This window comes from Trichosurus vulpecula, chromosome 5 (assembly GCF_011100635.1).
Source record: "Trichosurus vulpecula isolate mTriVul1 chromosome 5, mTriVul1.pri, whole genome shotgun sequence".
NCBI lineage: Eukaryota > Metazoa > Chordata > Mammalia > Diprotodontia > Phalangeridae > Trichosurus > Trichosurus vulpecula.
Genome location: NC_050577.1, coordinates 58473840 through 58495048, shown reverse-complemented (window position 1 = coordinate 58495048; position 21209 = coordinate 58473840). Strand labels below are relative to the sequence as shown.

Genomic DNA, 21209 nt, shown 5'->3' with positions numbered 1-21209 from the left:
TAGCACATCGTAGGGGCTTTAAAAATGCACCTTGACTTGACTTGACATCAACTCAACATCCCTGTGACCCACGAGTTTAAAACCCCCTGACCTGGCCTCCATTTCCCTGTTTATTCTCTCCCCTTGAAGACAGGAATTGATTTGGTTTTTTTTTTCCTTTGTATCGCCAGCACCCAGCACAGAATCAGCTACATAGTAATACATAGTCTTAATGAATGCTTTTTTGTGCTTAATAAATGTGTTTTTGTATCATGTGTAATGTTATGGTTACAAAGCGCTCTGCACAGCATCTGGCAAATAAGTACTCAATAAAGCTTGTCGACTTGACAAAGTAGTATTGTGTTACTCTATATCTACAAATGGTATACACATCTAAGTTAATATTATTCCTCCTGTTCAAAACCATTTAACGATAATATCTCAACTGTTCATTTCATAGACCAGTATAAACACACTAAATTAACATTCTGGCTATGTTACTGCTAAAGAGTAGTAACTAAAAGGCAGCTAGTGGTGTGGTGGATAGGTCTCTGGACCTGGAGTCAGGAAGACCTGAATTCAAATGTGACTTCAGATACTTACTAGTTGTGTGATCCTGGGCAAGTTATTTAACCTCCGCCTGCCTCAGTTTCTTCATCTGTAAAGTAGAGTAATAGTACCTATTTCCTAGGGCTGTTGTGAGAACAAAACAAAAGATATTTGTAAAATATTTTATAAATTTTATGGCACTATACAAATGCTAGCTAATGAAACCTTCAGAGGACAACAAGGTCTAAGGGACAGCCTTATAGTGCCCACTTTATAGCAGCTGATAGTTATTGTGTTTAGCGATGCTATGCCAGGGTAGGTTGGGGTTAGGGTTAGGAGAGGCTTGCATTTTTCTTTCTATTATTTTCTCCTCAACTTCTATTATTCAGCACCAAAGACCTCAGCAGCGCCAACCATAGATGCTTTTAGTCTAACTGTTGTGTCAAGGAGCATTCATCAGTTTCCCCCACTTCTATTTTCTGGGAGTAATTTAGAGCAAATGGGCTTCTTTTTGCAAAATGACTAATGGACTCCCCAAGCTCCAGTTGAAGAGGAGTGAGTGCATTTACATTTTCCCCACAAATTCATCAAAGCCCTTTCCAAACTGAAATGGCTATTCACGCCCCAAACATAATGGCATATTATGAATGAGATCTAGATTTTCCTAGCATTCTCTTCTGTACTGATGACACGAATCATAAAATAAAAATCACCTTCCTCTAAACAACAAAAAATGAAATGGGCTTTTATTCTATTTCTGTGCCCTGCTCTCAGACACATATCTATGTAACCTCAATGGGTGGCACAGAAAAATTGAATAGCTCCCTAAAAAAATATTTCAAACGATGCTCTAGTTTTTTATTAGTCACAAAAACTCCTTTTGCTTTCCTAGGATGAGGCTGATAGAACTATTTTAACCTCCAAGGAAAATATTCCCCTAAAAGTGTCCCTTTTTTGCTTTTCTTTTTTCTTTCTTTTCTTTCTTTTTGTTCTCAACCTGACCTCCTCATTCCCACTAGGGAAAAGAATGTTAAAACAAGACCTTCCACTCAATTTATATGAAGCCTATCTAGTCCAGGGTAGTAGTGCTACTTTGGTGAAACCCCAGGTACAGAAAAGTTGATTCTATAGCCTTCTCTCCTCCCCCCAGCCCTCGTTAAAGTAAAGGTAAATTTTATTACTGTAAACTCCAGACATCTACATGTTAATAACAGGCATTGCAAGTAGAAAATTAACAACCGATCATTAAAAATATTGAACGCCCAGAGATCCATGTCTTTGTAGGGGAAGGGTTAGGGACAGGTCACTGTCCCTATAAGAGCTACAGCATTAAAGTGGAGGAGTGAGCAAACCCTAGACTCTGACCTGGTTAGGGTGACAGGGTTGCCCCCGAAATGTTGACTTCCCTGGAGGACTTGAAGCAGATGTATATGACTGCTCCTGAAGCATGCAGTAGGGAGAATTCTTCAGGTAATAGCTTATTAGGTGGCCTCTGAGGCCCCATTAATATTGGGATTCAGTGTCATAGGGCCAAAAATGGTAAATGACTAAGAACCAGAGCCAGATAGCTTTGTCTGAAATGCCATCAATTCTAGGTTGCATTTTCCTCTTTAGCAAATCATCTCCCCCTCCTGGGAATGCTCAAGATTTCATGCCCACTATCCAGCACAAAAGTGGCCATGATGGGAGGTTAGTGTAGCTTAGAGGTCCCAAGAAGAGAGGAGCAGAAAGCAATACTGAAGATTCCAATAGTGCCTAGAGAATGGTCATCATCTCCCTCTTGGTATTAAAGGGCACATGGTGTGCCAAACTAGTCATAACATTTCCAAAAATATTTTCTCTCATTCAAATAATTTTTTAAAAATAAAATGATGAAAAGCTAACTGAAAATGAACTATTGGTAAGGAAAATTCTGATATGGATAATAAGACTTTTCAAAGAAAATGTTCTAAAAAAGGCTTCCAAAGTAGAAATTAATATATATGTGCATATATATGTAGATATATATATATAGATATATATATATATATATAGATATAGATATAGATATAGATATAGATATAGATATATCCCTAGATAGTGGTTATTGCTTTCCTAAAGCATGTGCTGGTTCTTTAACCTAATAATTCTTTAAACCTAACCTTTGTGGACTCACTTTTGTTTTCAAAGAGGTGGCCTAGTATCAATTAAAATGCTGTATATTGACCTCTGCACAACTAACCGAGAACAACTTGCTCCTTTTTGGTCTCAACTGAGGGCCTGGAAAAAGTCTTTACACAGTGATCACTCAGCAGATGTTATTGAATTAAAGCCAATTTAAATTGGCTCCCAAATTCACAATTCTGGTTTCTGAATACCATTGACTTAGGGTTGTTGTCCCCCATAGTGAAAGTTCCCCGCCCTTCAAAATCCCCAACCTCTCCCCGCAACTCTTGTATCCATCTAGCTCAATTCTGTCACTCCCATGGACATTTCGGCTTTCTCTCTTTCCCACCTCGAACTCCCGCTTAATCTTTCCCTTTATCCTCAATCTCTTCTTTTCAGTAACTTTCCACATTCTTATGATCAGGGAAACTTGAGTCTCAGCAGAAAACATTGACCCACTGGCTAAAACCTCCTCATGATGGTTATGCTTTATCTAAAGTCTCTAGACAGAAGAAGAGGCTGACAAGAGGACTGGGAATACCTTTGCTCCTCAGTCTCCTTTGCTATTATTATATATTTCCCACCCTTCTCTCTTCCCCATAGAATGAGAACTCCCTAGGACTTTGACCTGGGTCTTTTTTTCTTCTCTCTCTACATGTAATCTCTTCTACTGCTCCTCATCTCCCAAGCATCATCTCTTCACTTTTCTATAGAGATGACTCCCAAATCTAAATTTCCATCCCTAATACCTCTCTTAAGCTCTAGTCACTCTTTGGCAAAGACTTGCTAGTTGAGTTTCTCAAACTCAGCACATCCAAACCAAGATTCATTATCTTCCACCCACATACCTCCTTTTCTTCCAACCTTCCTTATTCCTATTGATGGTAACCAGGTCTTCCCAAGTCCCTGTATTCATAGCCTTGGAATGATCCTTGACTCCTCTCTCTCCATCATCACTCTCAGAGCTATCATTGCCAAGTTTTACTGATCATACCTCCACAACATGTCTCATCTCACTTTCTATCCAAATATCCAATAATTATTTTAAGCCCTCATCTCTCTCACCAGTACTACCATAACAGGCTAATGGTCCTCCCTCCCTAACTCATCCTTCGCAAGCTGCCAAAATAATCTCAAGACCCACGACAGTCTGATTCCCAGCTACCTTTTCAGTCTTATATAGAAATGCTCCTCTTCAGTATGGTATAGTGACCGGATTCAGAGCCAGGAAAATCTGGGTTCAAGTCTTGCCTCTAATAAATACTAACTGTATGATTTCAGACAAGTAATTTAACCTATCAGAAGATTAACTTTCTAAAAGTCTAGACTGTAGACAAGGAGCTGACCTGCTTACATAAAGGATATTTCCTTGTATAGGAAGTCTCTATACTAGAGAGTCTATACCAATGAAATATGTGTCAGTCCCTATCCTCTTGACAAACTCTGTGTTCCATCAAAACTGGACTATAAGCTATTACTCAACCTGGAGACTCCATTTCCTAACTCCAAGTCTTTGACCCTATTTGTTTTCCAATTCTGCAGCACACTCCCTTCTTCTTTTGACCCTTCAAAAAAATGTATCTTCCTTCAAGGACCAACTCAGGTACTACCTCCTCCATAGAGGACTATCTCACCCCACCCCCTTTTGGTTCCTTTTTTCCTTTTGCCTTGTACTATATTTAATAATGTACATTTTCTACTTCTCTGGATAGAATTTAAGCACCTTGGGCATGACAATTTTCATTTTTTACATTGTTTTCCAGACATTAGCATAGCATCTTACAAGTAGCAGGCATTTAATAAACGTTAGTTGTTTGCTGAATCATCAGACTATTTTTACTCCATCCTTAACCTTTTTCTTCTGCTTTAAGAATTGTTTTTTTAAAATGTCACTTAGTGGATTCGTTGATTGCACTGTGTCTCTCTCTCTCTTTATGTATCTGCCTGCTTCATAATTTTCCTGTACAATTTTTTTTGACATTTCTTCTATTTTCTTACTGACTGAAAGCTTAATTCCATTTCTTTAAGTAAATTTCTAGAGGAGAAACAGTTTTCAGCAAGATATTCTCAAAATAAAAGACACAGTGAAAGTAAAAATCTACTTTAAATTTATCTAGGACTCTTCTCATTTTCTAGTTCCTTACAGGGAATATAGCGAACATTAAAAATGTCAGGGGTATGCTTGGGAAATAAAGATATATAACGAGATCTGACCTGAAATTCCCCACAAACATAAACAGATGTCTTTGCCAGTGTGTTTCAGCATTAGAGAGAGATTACCAACCTAGTGGATCAGCAATGAAGTATCCAAGACACACTGAACTTTGCCTCACATAGTCAACAAAGGTGCCATCTGTTTTGACTCATGGTGTGGATCCCCACCTATGAGAAAGCACTGGATAAAGACCAAAAACTATCCCTTAATTCCCAAGAATGATCAGATGGTATTGACTTGGAATTACCACAAACCTGGGCTAGCTATAAAAGATTCTAAATCCTGTGTATGAGTTTGCCTTGTTCTTTCTTTTCTAGTCCACATGTGATAGAGCTTCCTGAAAATAAAGTGGTTCTGGGTAACAGGATGGGAGAGTGGTTGTGACTCATACTAGTTACCTTCTTAACCTATGAATAACAACAAATATGCCAAATAAAGTAATATCACAACAAAAAAGAATGTAAAAGACACATATTCTAAAAATCATCTCCCAGCATGTGTGTGTCAGAACAATTGACAAAATTAGTAAGCAAGAAAAAAATATCAAAATGAAAGAAAAAATAAGTAAGCTTTTAAAGTTTTTGGAAGGAGTGAAGAACAGGCCATCATCACCGCAGAATTAAAAATAAGACTATCACAAGAACCTTAAGAATTTTTAATAAACCTAGCTAGATAAATAGTGCCTTACGCATAGAAAATGCCTAATAAAAATTTTTGGATGACATAAAGACCTGTTATCTATAAAGGTAGAGATGAAATCAGTAAAGGAATAGAAAAGGAACTTGGAATAATGAGTTGAAAATCTTAATAAATCAATGGAATGGAACAGACCAAATGGAAGACAAAAATACAAAAATTGATGACAAAATAATCAAATAGCACTAGAAGACTGGAGATCACTATAAATCAAAGTACCTGGGAGTTATTAATCTCCCAGAAAAATATGAATGAGTCTGAAATTGAAAATAGGACAAAGTGAAACATTATAGACTTCATAAGATACTAACAGCAAGTAATCTCAAATTTAACCTTTCCAGAAATGTATTTAGATGAGCCAAAGCTATCTCAAATTGCAAATATTTTATTTGGAAAATTCGAGGGCACAAACAAAAACAAAACAAAGCAAAATAAATAATAATAATAATTGCTTCAGAAATGAGGCACTGCACAAAATAAACCCACAAAATATCAGTACGTCTATGTGTTATTAATAAAATAATTTTAAAAAGAAATGAATTGAAAAAAACCATTAGTATAACAAGAAAATAAATATCTGGTAGTTAATATGCCCAAATACATACAGAATTTATTTACAAAAAAAGTAAACTATGTGCTCTTATAGAAAATAAGGACAAACTAAATATTAAGGCAGTGTTCAATATTCATGACAACAATATTAATACAATAAAGATGAAAAAACTCAAATTACTGCATAATTTTAATGATATATCTAAATAACATCAAGATATCTTATTGAATTAGGCAAAATTAGACTTTTTAGATTAAATAATAATAAAATTCATATGTAAAGCTAAAAATTAAAAAAAGGAAATTTCTCCTAGATTTCAAATATTATACACAAAAATTATTAAATTATCTGGAAAAATAGAAAAGTAAGTTAATGGAATAGAGTATATAAGAGAGATTTAACGCCGAACACGCGACATACTATTTGATACACTGGAAACAAATTATTGGGACAGACTTCTGAGGGCCAAGATGATAGATCGAGCAGAAAATCTCCTAAACTCTCCCATATTCACCTCCTAAGAACTATAAAATAGCACCCCAAAACAAATTCTGGAATGGCAAAAACAACAAAAAGATGAGGTAAAACAAGTTTCTAGCCCAAGACAGCTAAAAAGGTCAACAGGAAATGTCTGTCTCACTCAATTAAAAACAGGAGTACAGGCCAGGGCAGGCAACATTCCAACAAGCCAGCAGCATGTCCTGCCTCAGCAAGCCAGTGGGAGAGACTGAGCCCCAGGACAGCACCAGGCAAATGGGCAGACTTCACTGCAAGGCCCCACCATGTGCCTCAGTGCAGTACCAGGTAAGCCATGAGACCCTTGAAGTACTACATGGCACCACAGAGCACCAACTGTCCCCAACTCCACCCCAGCACAGGACCTTGCAAGGCACCAGACGCTCACTGGCCTAGCATAGCGCAAGGGTCCCCTGTGGGCCTCAGGACAGCACCAGCACAGCACCATGCAAAAAGCCAGGGCCTGCAGCCCCTCACATAAGAAGCTTGGGACAGTGTCCCTTCCACCCCAGAAGCAGAGCTCAATTTTAAAAGTAATGATATAGGCTGGGAAAGATGAATAAAAAAGAGAAGGAAGGAAGGAAAGAACCTAAGCATAGAAAGTTTTTATGGTGACAGGGATGACTCAGAAGAGGACAACAATGTGGAAATATCTATTTGCAAAGCCTCAAAGAAAGATATATGTTAGTCTCAAGCCCAAAAAGAACTCCTGGAAGAGTTCCAAAAGGAGATTAAAAATAAAAAAGAGAGGTAGAAGAAAAACTGGGAAAAGAAATGAAAGTGATGAAAAAGAATCATGGGGGAAAAAAGTCAAAGCTTCAAAGCTTAATAAAGGAAGCACAGTAAAATGGAAAAACAGATACAAAAATTTACTGAAGAAAATAACTCCCTAAAACATAGAATTGGTCAAATAAAAAAGAAAGTAAAAAAGCTAACTGAAGGAAATAACTCCTTAAAAATTAGAATTAGACAAGTGGAAGCTAATGACTCTACGAGACATCAAGAATCAATCAAATAAAATCAACAGAATGAAAAAAATAGAAGAAATGTAAATTACCTCATTGGAAAACAACTGACCTGAAAAAAGGATCCACGTGAGATAATTTAAGAATTATTGGACTACATGAAAGACATAATCAAAAAAGTACCTGAGCATCATATATCAAGAAATTATCAAAGAAAACTGTGCTGACATGCTAGAACCAGAGGGTAAAATAGATATTGAAAGAATCCACTAATCGCTTCTGGAAAGAGATCACGAAATGAAGTCTCAGGAACAGTATAGCCAAATCCAGAATTTCAAATTCTCAGGTCAAGGAGAAAATATTGCAAGAAGCCAAAAAGAAACAATTCAAATATTAGGGAGTCATAGTCAGGATTACACAAGATTTAACAGTTTTGATATTAAAGGATCATAGGTCATGGAATATGCTATTCCAGAAGGCAAAGGAGCTAATGCTACACCCAGCAAAACTGAGAATAATGCTTCTGGTGGGAAAAAATGGTCATTCAATCAAATAGAAGGCTTTCAAGCTTTCCCAATGAAAACACCATAATTGAACCAAAAAAATGATTTTCAAATTCAAGACTCAAGAGGAGAATAAAAAGCTTAAAAGGAAAGAGAAAAAAATTGAGATTCAATAAATACATCCCTACATGGAAAAATGATACATGTAATTCTAAAGAATTGTATCACTATTACTGTAGTTAGAAGGAGTAGACATAGACAGAGGGTACAGATATAAGGTAACTTTAAGGGGATGACATTAAAAAATCCCCAATTGAGGACCAAATTGGAAATCCTGAAAACAAAAGGTAAGATTACTAAAATTGAAAGCAAGAAAATTGTTGAGCTAATAAAATTTAACTAGGAGCTGGCTATATGAAAAAACCCATTAGATAGATAAACCTTGGTGAACTTGATTTTAAAAAAAGAAAGAAGAAAACCAAATTTCCAGTATCAAAAATGAAAAGACCGAATTTGCCACCAATGAAGAGGAAATTAAAGCAATCATTAGAAAATATTTTTCCTAATTATATGTCAATAAATCTGACAATCTAAGTGAAATTGATGAATATTTACAAAAACATAAATTGCCCAGATTAAAAGAAGAGGAAATAGAATACTCAAATAACCCAATCTTAGAAAAAAATGAAACTGAAAAAGTAACCAATGAATTCTCTAAGAAAAAAATCCCCATGGTCAACTGGGTTCACAAGCAAGTTCTACTAAAACATCTGAAGAAAAAATAATTCTGATACTATATGAACTATTTGGGAAAATGGGCAAAGTAGTCCTATAAAATTCCTTTTATGACACAAATATGGGTCTGATACCTAAACCAGGAAGAGCTAAAACAGGGAAAGAAAACTATAGAACACTTTCCCTAATGAATATTGATGCAAAAATTTTAAATAATATACTAGCAAAGAGATTACAACTATATATCACAAGGATCACACATTGTGATCCTTGTGGGATTTATACCAGGAATTCAGGGCTGATTCAATATTAGGAAAACTATCAGCATAATTGACCATATTAATAAAAAAAAGCAACAGAAATCATATGATTGTCTCAACAAACGTAGAAAAAACTTTTGACAAGATATAGCACCCATTCCTATCAAAAACACCAGAGAGCATAGGAATCAATGGAGCTCTCCTTAAATGCATAAGTAATATCTAAAACCACCAGCAAACATTATTTGTAATAGGGATAAGCTAGAAACCTTCCCAGTAAAATCAGGGGTGAAGCAAGAATCCCCATTACCACCACTATTATTCAATATTGTACTAGAAATACTAGCTTTGGAAAAAAGAGAAGAAAAAGAAATTAAAGGAATTAGAATAGGCAATGAGGAAACAAAATTATCACTCTTTGTAGATAATATGAAAGTATACTTAGAGAACCCTAGAGTCTCAACAAAAAAAAACTATTTGAAATAATTAACAACTTTAATAAAGTTGCAGAATGTAAGTAAACCCACATAAATCATCAGTATCTCTATATATTACCAAACAAAGTCCAGCAGCAAGAGATTTTAAGAGAAATTCCATTTAAAATAAACATGGACAAAATAAAATACTAGGGAGTCTACCTGCCAAGATACATCCAGTAACAATTACAAAACATTTTCCACACAAATACTGTCAGATCTAAACAATTGGGAAAATATCAATTGCTCATGGGTAGGCAAAGCCAACATGATAAAAATGACAGTTCTACCTAAATTAACTTACTTATTCATTGCCATACAAATTAAACTTCAAAAAAACTATTTTATAAAGCTAGAAAAAATAGAAACAAAATTCACCTGGAAGAACAAAAGGTCAGGAATATCAAGAAAATTAATAAAAAATGCAAATTAAGGTGCCCTAGCCATACCAGATTACAAAATATATTATAAAGCCACAATCATTAAAACTATCTAGTACTGATTAAGAAACAGAGTGGTAGATCAGTGGACTAGATTAGGCACACAAGACACATTAGTAAATAACCCTAGTAACATAATAATTTGATAAGCCCAAAGACCCCAACTTCTGGGATAAGAATTCACCATTTGACAAAAAACTGCAAAGAAAACTGGAAAACAGTATGGCAGAAACCAGTCAAAGATCAACGCCTTAAACCATATACCAAGATAAAGTCAAAGTGAGTACATAATTTAGACATAAAGGGTGATAACCATAAGCAAATTAGCAGAGCAAGGAATAGTTTACTTCTCACATCCATGGACAACAGAAGAATTTCTGACCTAACAAGATATAGATAATATTATGAAATATAAAGTAGATAGTTTTTATTATATTAAATTTAAAAGATTTTCCACAAATGAAACCAATGCAGTCAATATTAGAAGGAAAGCAGAAAGCTGGGAAACAATCTCTATAGGAAGTATCTCTGATAAAGGCCTCATTTCTCAAATATATAGAGAACTGAGTCAATTTTAAAAGACTACAAGTCATTCCCCAGTTGATAAATGGTCAAAAGATATGAATAAGCAATTTTCAAATGAAGAAATCAAATCTATTTGTAGTCATATGAAGAAATGTTCTAAATCACTATTGATTAGAGAAATGCAAATTAAAACAATTTTGAGGTACCACCTCACACCTAACAGATAAGCTGATATAGCAGAAAAGGAAAATGATAAATTCTGGAAAGGATGTGAAAAAATTTGAACACTGATGCACTATTAATGGAGTTGTGATCTAACCATCCTGGAGAGCAATTTGGAGCTATGCCTACAGGGCAATCAAACTGTACACACCTTTTAATCCAATAATACCCCTACTAGGAATATATCCCAAAGAGATCATTAAAAAGGGGAAAGAACCTAAATGCACAAAAACATTTTATAGTAGCTATTTTTGTGGTAGCAAAGAATTGGAGATTGAGGGAATGCCTATCAACTGAGGGCAAGTTGTGAACAAGTTGTGGTTTGTGAATGGAATGGAATACTATTGCACAATAAGAAATAATGAGCAGGAAGATTTCAGAAAAACTAGAAAAGGCTTACATGAATTCATGCAAAGTGAAGTGAGCAGAACCAGGAGGACACTGTACACAATAACAACAATATTGTGCAATGATCAACCAAGAATGATTTATTTCTTCTCAGCAATAAAGAACTCATGATAGAAAATGCTATCTACATCCAGAGAAAGAAATGATGGCAGCTGAAGGCAGATCAAAGGATACTATTTTCACTTTATTTTTTTCATTCTTCTTTTCTTTTGTCCTGTTTCTTCTTTCACAACATGACTAATACGGAAATATGCTTTTCATGACTGCACATACATAGTCTATATCAAATTGCTAACTGCCTTAGGAAGGAGGTAGTAAGAGAAGGAATAAAAAATTTTGGAACTCAAAAAATTTTAAATTAATGTAACAATTGTATTTACATATAATTATAAAAATACTATTTTTAAAAAATTATTGGGATAGGAGTGAGTTATTATACGTTAACTTCTAAGAAAACTGAATGGTTAATTGGTAAAAGTTACGTTTAGACATATCTAACACCACACACTACAATAAATTCAAAATGAATAAATCATCTGAATATTAAAATTAAAGGAGAATGGTAGGTAATGATCTATTTAAGAGTGACATAAAGGAAAGTATATCAATAATATCAATCATTTTTAAAAATTATATATTTACATAAAAACAATTCAGCCAGAAAAATGAAAAGATAAAAACTTAAAGACCAATGCCAAAATATCTAGGGAATTAACACCAGACTACAAAATTAAAGAAAGCTGTAACACTTTTAAAATTTTACAGTAGTATCTTAAAACCATCAAATAAAATATATTTCATAAGATCACAGTTTTACAACTGGTAATGACCAGAAGTCAACTAGTCCAACCCTCTTATGTTATAAGCAATGACACCTATGTGTACAATTCATGAGACCTCAGTATTAGGGTAGCTGAAGGGAATATGGACATATATATATATATATATATATATATATATATATATATACACACACACATACATATATATATACACATACATATATATACATACATATATATATATGCATGTATATATATGTGTGTGTGTATGTGTATGTATATATGTATGTGTATATATGTATATATATATAGAGAGAGAGAGAGAGGGCGTAGGGTGAGTTGAAGGCCAGAGCTCAATGGAAAATTTGATCTTCAAATATAAAACTCAAGAGAGACCTAAAAAGGAAAATGGGGGGAAAAGCCCTAGTTAATCAATAAGGAAAATTAGTTACATCCCTATATAAGATTGTTTTGTTTTATATATGTTTTATACATATGTCAGTCTTGAGAATAGTACAGTTATTATGACAATTGAAAAGGATATACATAGACTGTGGGTGTCAGTATAAAATGACTGATGTAATGATAAAAATTTAATTAAGAGATATAAAGGGATGGTTCTGGGAGAAGAGGTAAGGAGGTAGCAGAAAAGGGTAAATTACATCAAATGAAGAGGCACAAAAGCATATTATAGTAGAGCGAAAGAAGGGAGGGAGAAGAGCAGTATTGAACTTTACTCTCATTGGATTTGGTTCAAGAAGAAAGTAACATACCCTGATAGATATAGAAATCAAACTTGTCCTACAGGCAGTAGGAGGGGAAAAGGGAAAGAAAAGGGAGAGGGGTGGTCAGAAGGGAGGGAAGAATCAGGAAGTGGAAAACGGTAAGATAAGGGAGGGGAATCAAGGGGTAGGGTAAACTGAGGAAGGTGGCAGTCAAAACAAAACTTTGTTGAGGAGTGAAAGGGGAAAGGGAGAAATAAAAGCATAAATGGGATGAGGAAATAGGATGAAGAAACAGATGCAGAAAGAAATCATAACTGTGAATGTGAATGGGATGAACTCTCCCATAAAACGGAGGTGGATAGCAGAAGGGATTAAAAACCATAATCCTACAATATGCTGTTTACAAGAAACACATTTGAAACAGGGGGATACGCACAGGGTAAAGGTAAAAGGCTGGAGTAGAATAGACTGTGTTTCAGCTAAAGTAAAAAAAGCAGGGGTAGCAATCCTAATCTCAGACAAAGCAAAAGCAAAGAAAGATCTAATCAAAAGAGATAAGGAAGGACACCACATCCTGCTAAAAGGCACCTTAAACAATGAAGCAATGTCATTAATTAACATATATGTACCAAGTGGTATAGCATGCAGATTCTTAGAGAAGAAGTTAAGGGAGCTAAAGGAAGAAATAGACAGCAAAACGATAATAGTGGGAGACCTCAACCTGCCCCTTTCTGAACTTGATAAATCTAACCTCAAAATAAATAAGAAAAAAGTTAAGGAGGTAAACAGAATTTTAGAAAAGGCAGATATGATAGACCCCTGGAAAAACTGAATGGGGATAAAAAGGAATATACTTTCTTCTCAGCGGTATATGACACATACTCAAAAATTGACCATGTACTAGGGCATAAAAACCTCACAATCTGGTGCAGAAAGACAGAAGTAGTCAAAGCATCCTTGTCAGATCATGATGCAATAAAAATTATTTGTAATAAAGAACCATGGAAAAATAAACTAAAAATTAATTTAAAACTAAATAATCTAATTCTAAAGAATGAGTAGGTCAAAGAACAAGTCATAGAAACAATTAGTAACTTCATTCAAGAGAATGACAATAATGAGACAAAGTACTAAAACTTATGGGATGCAGCAAAAGCAGTCCTTAGGGCAAGTTTTATATCTGTAAATGCTTACATGAATAAAATAGGGAAAAAGGAGATCAATGAATTGGGCACGCAACTGAAAAAGCTAGAAAAAGGACATTTATGAAAAAAACAATAAAAATAACAACTTTGGTCGATTTGATTAAAAAAAGAAAAAAGAAAACCAAATTACCAGTATCAAAAATGAAAAGGGTGAATTCACCTCCAATGAAGAGGAAATTAAAACAATAATTAGGAATTATTTTGCCCAATTGCATGCTCATAAATTTGATAACTTTAGGGAAATGGATGAATATTTACAAAAATATAAATTGCCCAGGATAACAGAAGAGGAAGTAAAATACCTAAATAACCCCATCTCAGAAAAAGAAATTGAGCAAGTCATCAATAAACTCCCTAGGAAAAAATCTCCAGGGCCAGATAGTTTTACATGTGAATTCTATCAAACAATTAAAGAACAATTAATTCCTATACTTTATAGATTATTTGGGAAAACAGGTGAAGGAGTCCCACCAACTTCTTTTTATGACACAGATATGGTACTAATATCTAACCCAAGAAGAGTCAAAACAGAGAAAAAAAATTACAGACCAATTTCCCTAATGAATATTGATACAAAATTTTTAAACAAAATATTAGCAAAAAGACTACAGCAACTTATCAGGAGAATAATATACTATGACCACATAGGATTTATATCAGGAATGAAAGGCTGGTTCAATATTAGGAAAACTACCAGCATAATTGTTCATATAAACATCAAAATAGCAGAAAACATGATCATCTCAATAGATGCAGAAAAAGCCTTTGACAAAACATAACATCTATTCCTATTAAAAACACTAGAAAGCATAGGAATAAACAGAGCCTTCCTTAAAATTATAAATAGCATCTACCTAAAACCATCAACAAGCATTATTTGTAATGGGTATAAGCTAGATGCATTCCCAATAAGATCAAGGGTGAAACAAGGGTGTCCATTATCACCCCTTTATTATTCAATTTGGTACTGGAAAATATTAGCGTAGCAATAAGAGAAGAAAAAGAAATTGAAGGAATTAGAATAGGCCAAGAAGAAACTAAATTATCACTTTTTGTAGACAATATGATGATTTACTTAGAGAATGCCAGAGAATCAAATAAAAAAACTACTTGGAATAATAAACAACTTTAGCAAAGTTGCAGGATATAAAATAAACTCACATAAATCTTCAGCATTCCTATACATTACTAACAAAGCCCAACAGCAAGAGATAGAAAGAGAAATTCCATTTAATGTTACTGTAGACACTATAAAATATTTGGGAGTCTACCTGCCAAGACAAACCCAGGGCCTATATGAACATAATTACAAAGCACTTTCACACAAATAAAGTCAGCTCTAAATAAATGGAAAAACATCAGTTGCTCATGGTTAAGCTGAGCTAATATAATAAAAATGACAATTTTACCTAAATTAATTTACTTATTCAGCACCATTCCAATCAAATTACCAAAAAATTATTTTACAGAGCTGGATAAAATAATAACAAAATTCATCCGGAAGAACAAGAGGTCCCGAATATCTAGGGAATTAATGAAAATACTAGAGAAGGTGGCCTAACCATACCAGATATTAAACTGTACTATAAAACAGCAGTCATCAAAACTACTTGGTACTGGCTAAGAAACAGAGTGGTAGATCATTGGAATAAGTTAGGTACACAAGACGCAGTAGTCAATGACTATAAGCAATCTACTCTTTGATAACCCCAAAGAATCCAACTTCTGGGCTAAGAATTCACTATTTCACAAAAACTGCTGGGCAAATTTGAAAATGGTAGGGCAAAAACTGGGCATAGACCAATATCTTACGCCATATACCAAAATAAAGTCAAAATGGGTTCATGATTTAGGAATAAAGGCTGATACTATAAGCAATTTGGGAGAGCAAGGAATAGTTTACCTGTCAGATTTATGGGAAAGGAAAGAATTCATGAGACAAGAGATAGAGAGCATTACAAAATGCAAAATGGATAATTCTGATTATGTTAAAGGGAAAAGTTTTTGCATAAACAAAGCCAATGCAACAAAGATTAGGAGGGAAACAGAAAACTGGGAGGAAATCTTTATAACTAGTGTCTCTGATAAAGGCCTCATCTCTAAAATATAGAGGGAACTGAGCAAAATTTATAGGAATACAAGTGATTCCCCAGTTGAGAAATGGTCAAAGGATATGAACAGGCAGTTTTCAGAGGAAGAAATTAAAGATATCTATAGGCATATGAAAAAATGCTCAAAATCACTACTGATTAGAGAAATGCAAATCAAAACAACTCTTAGGTATCACATCTCTCCTGCCAGACTGGCTAACATGACAAAACAGGAAAATGATAAATGCTGGAGAGGATGTGGGAAAATTGGAACACTGTTACATTGCTGGTGGAGTTGTGAACTGATCCAGCCATTCTGGAGAGCAATTTGGAACTATGCCCAAAGGGCTATAAAAATGTGCATACCCTTTGACCCAGCAATACAATGGGCTGTATCCCAAAGACATCACACAAGTGGGAAAGGGACCCACATGTACAAAAATATTTATAGGGGCTCTTTTTGTGGTAGCAAAAAATTGGAAATCAAGGTAATGCCCATCAATTGGGGAATGGCTGAACAAGTTGTGGTATATGAATGTAATGGAATACTATTGTGCTATAAGAAATGGGGGAGATACGGACTTCATAATAACCTGAAAAAACCTACATGATATAATGCTGAGTAAATGGAGAAGAACCAGAACCACAGATATATGTATTCTGTGATTACTAGCCTTGATAGACTTGGCTCTTCTCAGCAATACAAGGTTTAAAGACAACTCTTAAGGACTCATGAAGGAGAGAGCTATCTACATCCAGAGAAAGAACTATAGAGTCTGAATGCAGAGTGAGGCAAACTATTTGCTGTCCTGGCACTCATCTGTACCCCCCAAATTGAATGAACTCCATGTCTCAGGATCCTTCAATTCCCCCTTCCATTTGGGATAATACTTTACAATATCCTTGTACCAAAAAAGGACTAAATTCAAAACAAAATTTAGCAATCAAAAAGACATATACTTGGCAATCTAAGAAGACATAGACTAGACTTCTATTTGTAAAATTTTTCTATAGCTCTGTATTTTTTGGTCCAGAGCTATGAGTTTATTGAGAATTGGAATTCCCAATGAAGCAACTCCTCCTACCAATGCAGTTTGGTACCTCCTCTAAAATTTGTCATTTCAGAGAAGTATTTGGGACAGTGAGATTAAGTGACTTATTCTAGATCACATAATCAGTGCATGTAGAAGGTGAAACTTAACTGAGATCTTCCAGACTCTGAGACCTGCTCTCCATTCCCTACACCACACTGCCTGCCTATGGTCATGCCCACTTACCTTTAAAAGCTCTTAAATTTCTTCACAGCCTTAGGGTTCAATTTATAGTGGGATTAATCTGGGCAAATGGATGACTCAAGTACTTTTCCATCAAAGTTTGAAATAAAACACGAATCTTTGACTTAAATGGGATCATAGCAGTGAATTATTCCATTGTGAAAATGAAACAGTTCACATACCTTTTCTATATCCAAAATATAGCAATTAAAATAGAGAAGGAGACTCAACATTTTAGGTGCCATGTGTACCTTTCATAATATGGCAAAAACTATGGATGTCTTCTCAAAATTGTGTTTCTGTATGTACAAAATATATAGGGTTACAAAGAAAACCATTTTGAAATAGAGTTATCAAATTTTTAAAAGTAGGTTTAAGGACCCCAATTTAAGAAACTTTGAATCAGAACAACAAAAAGAGTAAGACATTCTCCAAAGGCAGGATAAAGTCAGATTGAACTGAGGCTAGTCAGTAGCCAGTTCTGGTATGTGCATTAAATTGTCTCCATTTTTTTCATTAACTATGCCCAGTCTGGTAAACATTTTCTTCCTTCCTATCAGGACAGAAGGCACAATGGAGCTAAAATAAAAATGTTAATTTTTTTTGGTGGCTAAGCTGAAGCCAAGTTCTACAAATCACTAGAATTATTATATTTAATGTTTCATCATTACCTAGTGATTCAAAACTCCAGCCCATATAAATACATATGTGTACACATACAGACAAATGCTCAAGTCCAGACTAGATTCATCGCCTCTCACTTTCCCATGCAGATCTCACCATGGGCTCAACACCATGCCAGTCCTTTATCTGTATCTCCTATGGTTCTCTCTTCATTACTCCTCAAATCAATTTCACTTATTAAAAAATTTCTTGACCTCCTATCTCATACACAAATGCAAGGGCCAGATCTCCTTATCACCATTTCAAATGTACTTGATCGCCAGTGGCAAAACAAGATATTGATTCACTTTAAATAGCTTGGGCACATTGATAATTAATGATCTTGAACTATTGTACACACCTCTATCTGATTCCTCCCAGGATTCTCAACTTCTAGAAAGCCTACTTTGAAACTTTTTTAAAACTGTATTTTGTTGGTAACAAAAAAAACAGGTTTAAATAATCCTTGCCCCTACAAGAATGATTTAAAAAAAGGAAACCAAGGATATTAAATACATACTTGGAATAAGTAATTTTAATGTATTATTAACTTTAATTTCTTTGTCCAAAGGGAAGGCCTTTTACAGCAAGCAGCCTACATTCATCATATATTATCCCTGTATGTAATATGACAGAAATTAAATTCTAGAGTAATTCTCATAGTAATTAATTGTAGATTGCTCATTTCTAATAGGTATAGAGGTCTAATAGGTATAGAGGTCAGGGGGTTCAACAGCTTGGTCACAGAATGAGCAAGAATATTTTAATATTCTTTTTTACAACATTATTGTTACAGCATTCTAACTAATAACTTGGGATTTCATTGGTCGACTGAGAATGAGGAGTCCTAGACAAAGTACAGAGCTCCTTCCCTTCTCTTTTTATTTTTACCCCAAGCAAAGACAAATAGAGGGGAGCAGAATACCCAGAAAATTGCTAGTCCCATGTGATGACAGGACAAAGAAGGATAATTATAATGGCCTGTATTTATATAGCATTTAAAATACAGTATCTCTTCAAATCACCTTTTATAGTCCCAGTGTCTAGTGTGATGATGTAGATATAATAGGTGCTTAATAAATGCTTGATGGTTAACTGATTCCCTCTCTACTCAGAAATTTAACTATATTCTGTATCTCAGCCAACCAATTAATAGAATGGAAAAAAAAAATCGTTGCTGACCTCATATGCCACTCCACCTTCCACTCTTGAAATTACTTTGCATGTAAGGCCCTTAAAAGGAAGACTTTTTTTTTATCTTTGTATTCCTAGAATTTATTGCAGTACCTGACACAAAGTAAGTACTTAATTAATACTAATTGAAAAAATGAATGAATAAGATTGAGCTAAAATTAGGTTTCAAAATTATTGGGCAACTAGATGGGGTGAGAGAACCAAACTAGAGTGAGGAAGATCTGATTTCAAATCTAGCCTCAGACATTTAATAGCTGCATGATCCTGGACAAGACATTTAATCTCTTTCACTAAGTTTTCTCATTTGTAAAATGGAGATGAAAACAGAAACATCTACCTCCCAGGATTTTGTGAGGATCACGTGAGATACATAAAGTGCTTTGCACATTGCCTGGCAAATAATAAGCACTACAAAAGTATGAGTTCTTACTGTTGTGGTTGTTGTTAACTAATAGTGGCCAGTCAGCCAATCAGTCTCATCACTTACTGTGCACCAAGCATTGTGCTAATCTCTGGGGATACAAAGAAAGATAAAAACACATCTCTGCCCTCAAGAAGCTCATAGTGAAATAGGGGAGAGAATATATTTAAAAAAAAAACTATGAGCTTGCAAGATACAGATGGAGTTAGATGGGAGGTCATCTGAAAGTGGAAGGAACAAATAGTGAGGAAATCATTTAATTCTATGCCTACGTTTTACAAATGAGGAAGCTGGGACTCACATAGGCTAAGTAACTTGCCCCAGGTCACACGGGTAGTTGGGGACAGAGCCAGAATTAAAATCGAATTCTTCTGATTTCAAATCTTGCCCTCTTTTCACTAACCACTCTGTTTCTTATTTCTGTGGCTTTATAAGCCCTAAATTTTTACTTTGCAATCTGGATATGATAAATTATATAGAAGAAGGTGAAAACTTAGATACGCATGGCACAAGGAAGGAATACGGAATGTCCCCGTGTACCTATACTGGCATCTGCTTGTTTACCCAATTCCACCCATTCTCACCTCTGACCTGCTCAGTTCCAACACAGAGTAAATTTTCTAGACAAAAGAAGTAAATATGTCCAGGGCTAAGCATTCAAACACAAGGTAGTGTTTGGAGATGTCCTTGGGCCCACTGTGCCGTATGCAAATCCATCCCTGTCCCCTCCATTTTATCTTGATTCTTCTCCCCTCACAAAGCTGTCATCAGAGAAGCCCCAGTTGACTTATCCTTTTCTACAGTTTACTCCATCCTAGACTCCCCCCCCACCTGTTACAGAGCACAACCACATAAATTACAAAGTCTTAAATTATCAAAGAGGGACTGACTCTTTCGATAAAAGTCATTATCACCATCGCCTGGTGCTGATAACTAGTGCATTTTGGCTTTGATGCATGCCTTAAGGCTGCAAGAGAAAATGCTGCCATGGTTTCAACTTCATGCTTTGATCAAATATTCTACTTTTGTTCTTGTCATCTATCTCTGAGGACCCTTGATGTCATCTGAAAAACCACAATAGATTTACTCAACACTCTTTTTCCTTCACCCCTGAAGCAAAAGGTAGCATGACATTGGTCCTCTCCCCATCTGCCCTTCTACCTGACCTGAAGTGCCAAATCTCTACCATCCCTTCCAACATGACCTTGGCTTCACTCCACGACTTCCCTCAGCATCTCCACTTGGCTGAACATCAAACAATGAGGTTTGGCACAGCTATATCTGTTCAGCCCCCTGATGCTCAACTGTTGGCATTCAAGAGGAGGCCACACAGGTCAAGAAAAAGGACAGGAATCAAGGGCTACTTAGGTTCAATGGTACACAACCAGAAAAAAATGAACATTTGATCTTTTCGATGTTTCCTCCAGCCTTCTCTTTTAACTGCTTCATCAGTTTCCCCAGGGTGTCCTAGACTTTATGTGCAATTACTAACTGTGAAATGACTTTCATTTACAGCAAGCAGCCTACATTCATCATGTATTATCCCTGTATGTAATATGACAGAAATTAAATTCTAGAGTAATTCTCATAGTAATTAATTGTAGATTGCTCATTTCTAATAGATATAGAGGTCTAATAGGTATAGAGATCAGGGGGTTCATCAGACCC

General features: G+C 35.1%; 1 protein-coding gene across 1 annotated transcript in view; it reads right to left on the bottom strand.

Annotated features, from left to right (window-relative positions):
- The window catches only part of MALRD1 (MAM and LDL receptor class A domain containing 1), a gene marked incomplete at its 5' end in the record, with an annotated part of 881642 nt that overhangs the window by 774621 nt on the left and 85812 nt on the right, over positions 1-21209 (bottom strand). The gene's annotated exons all lie outside the window — the stretch shown is intronic.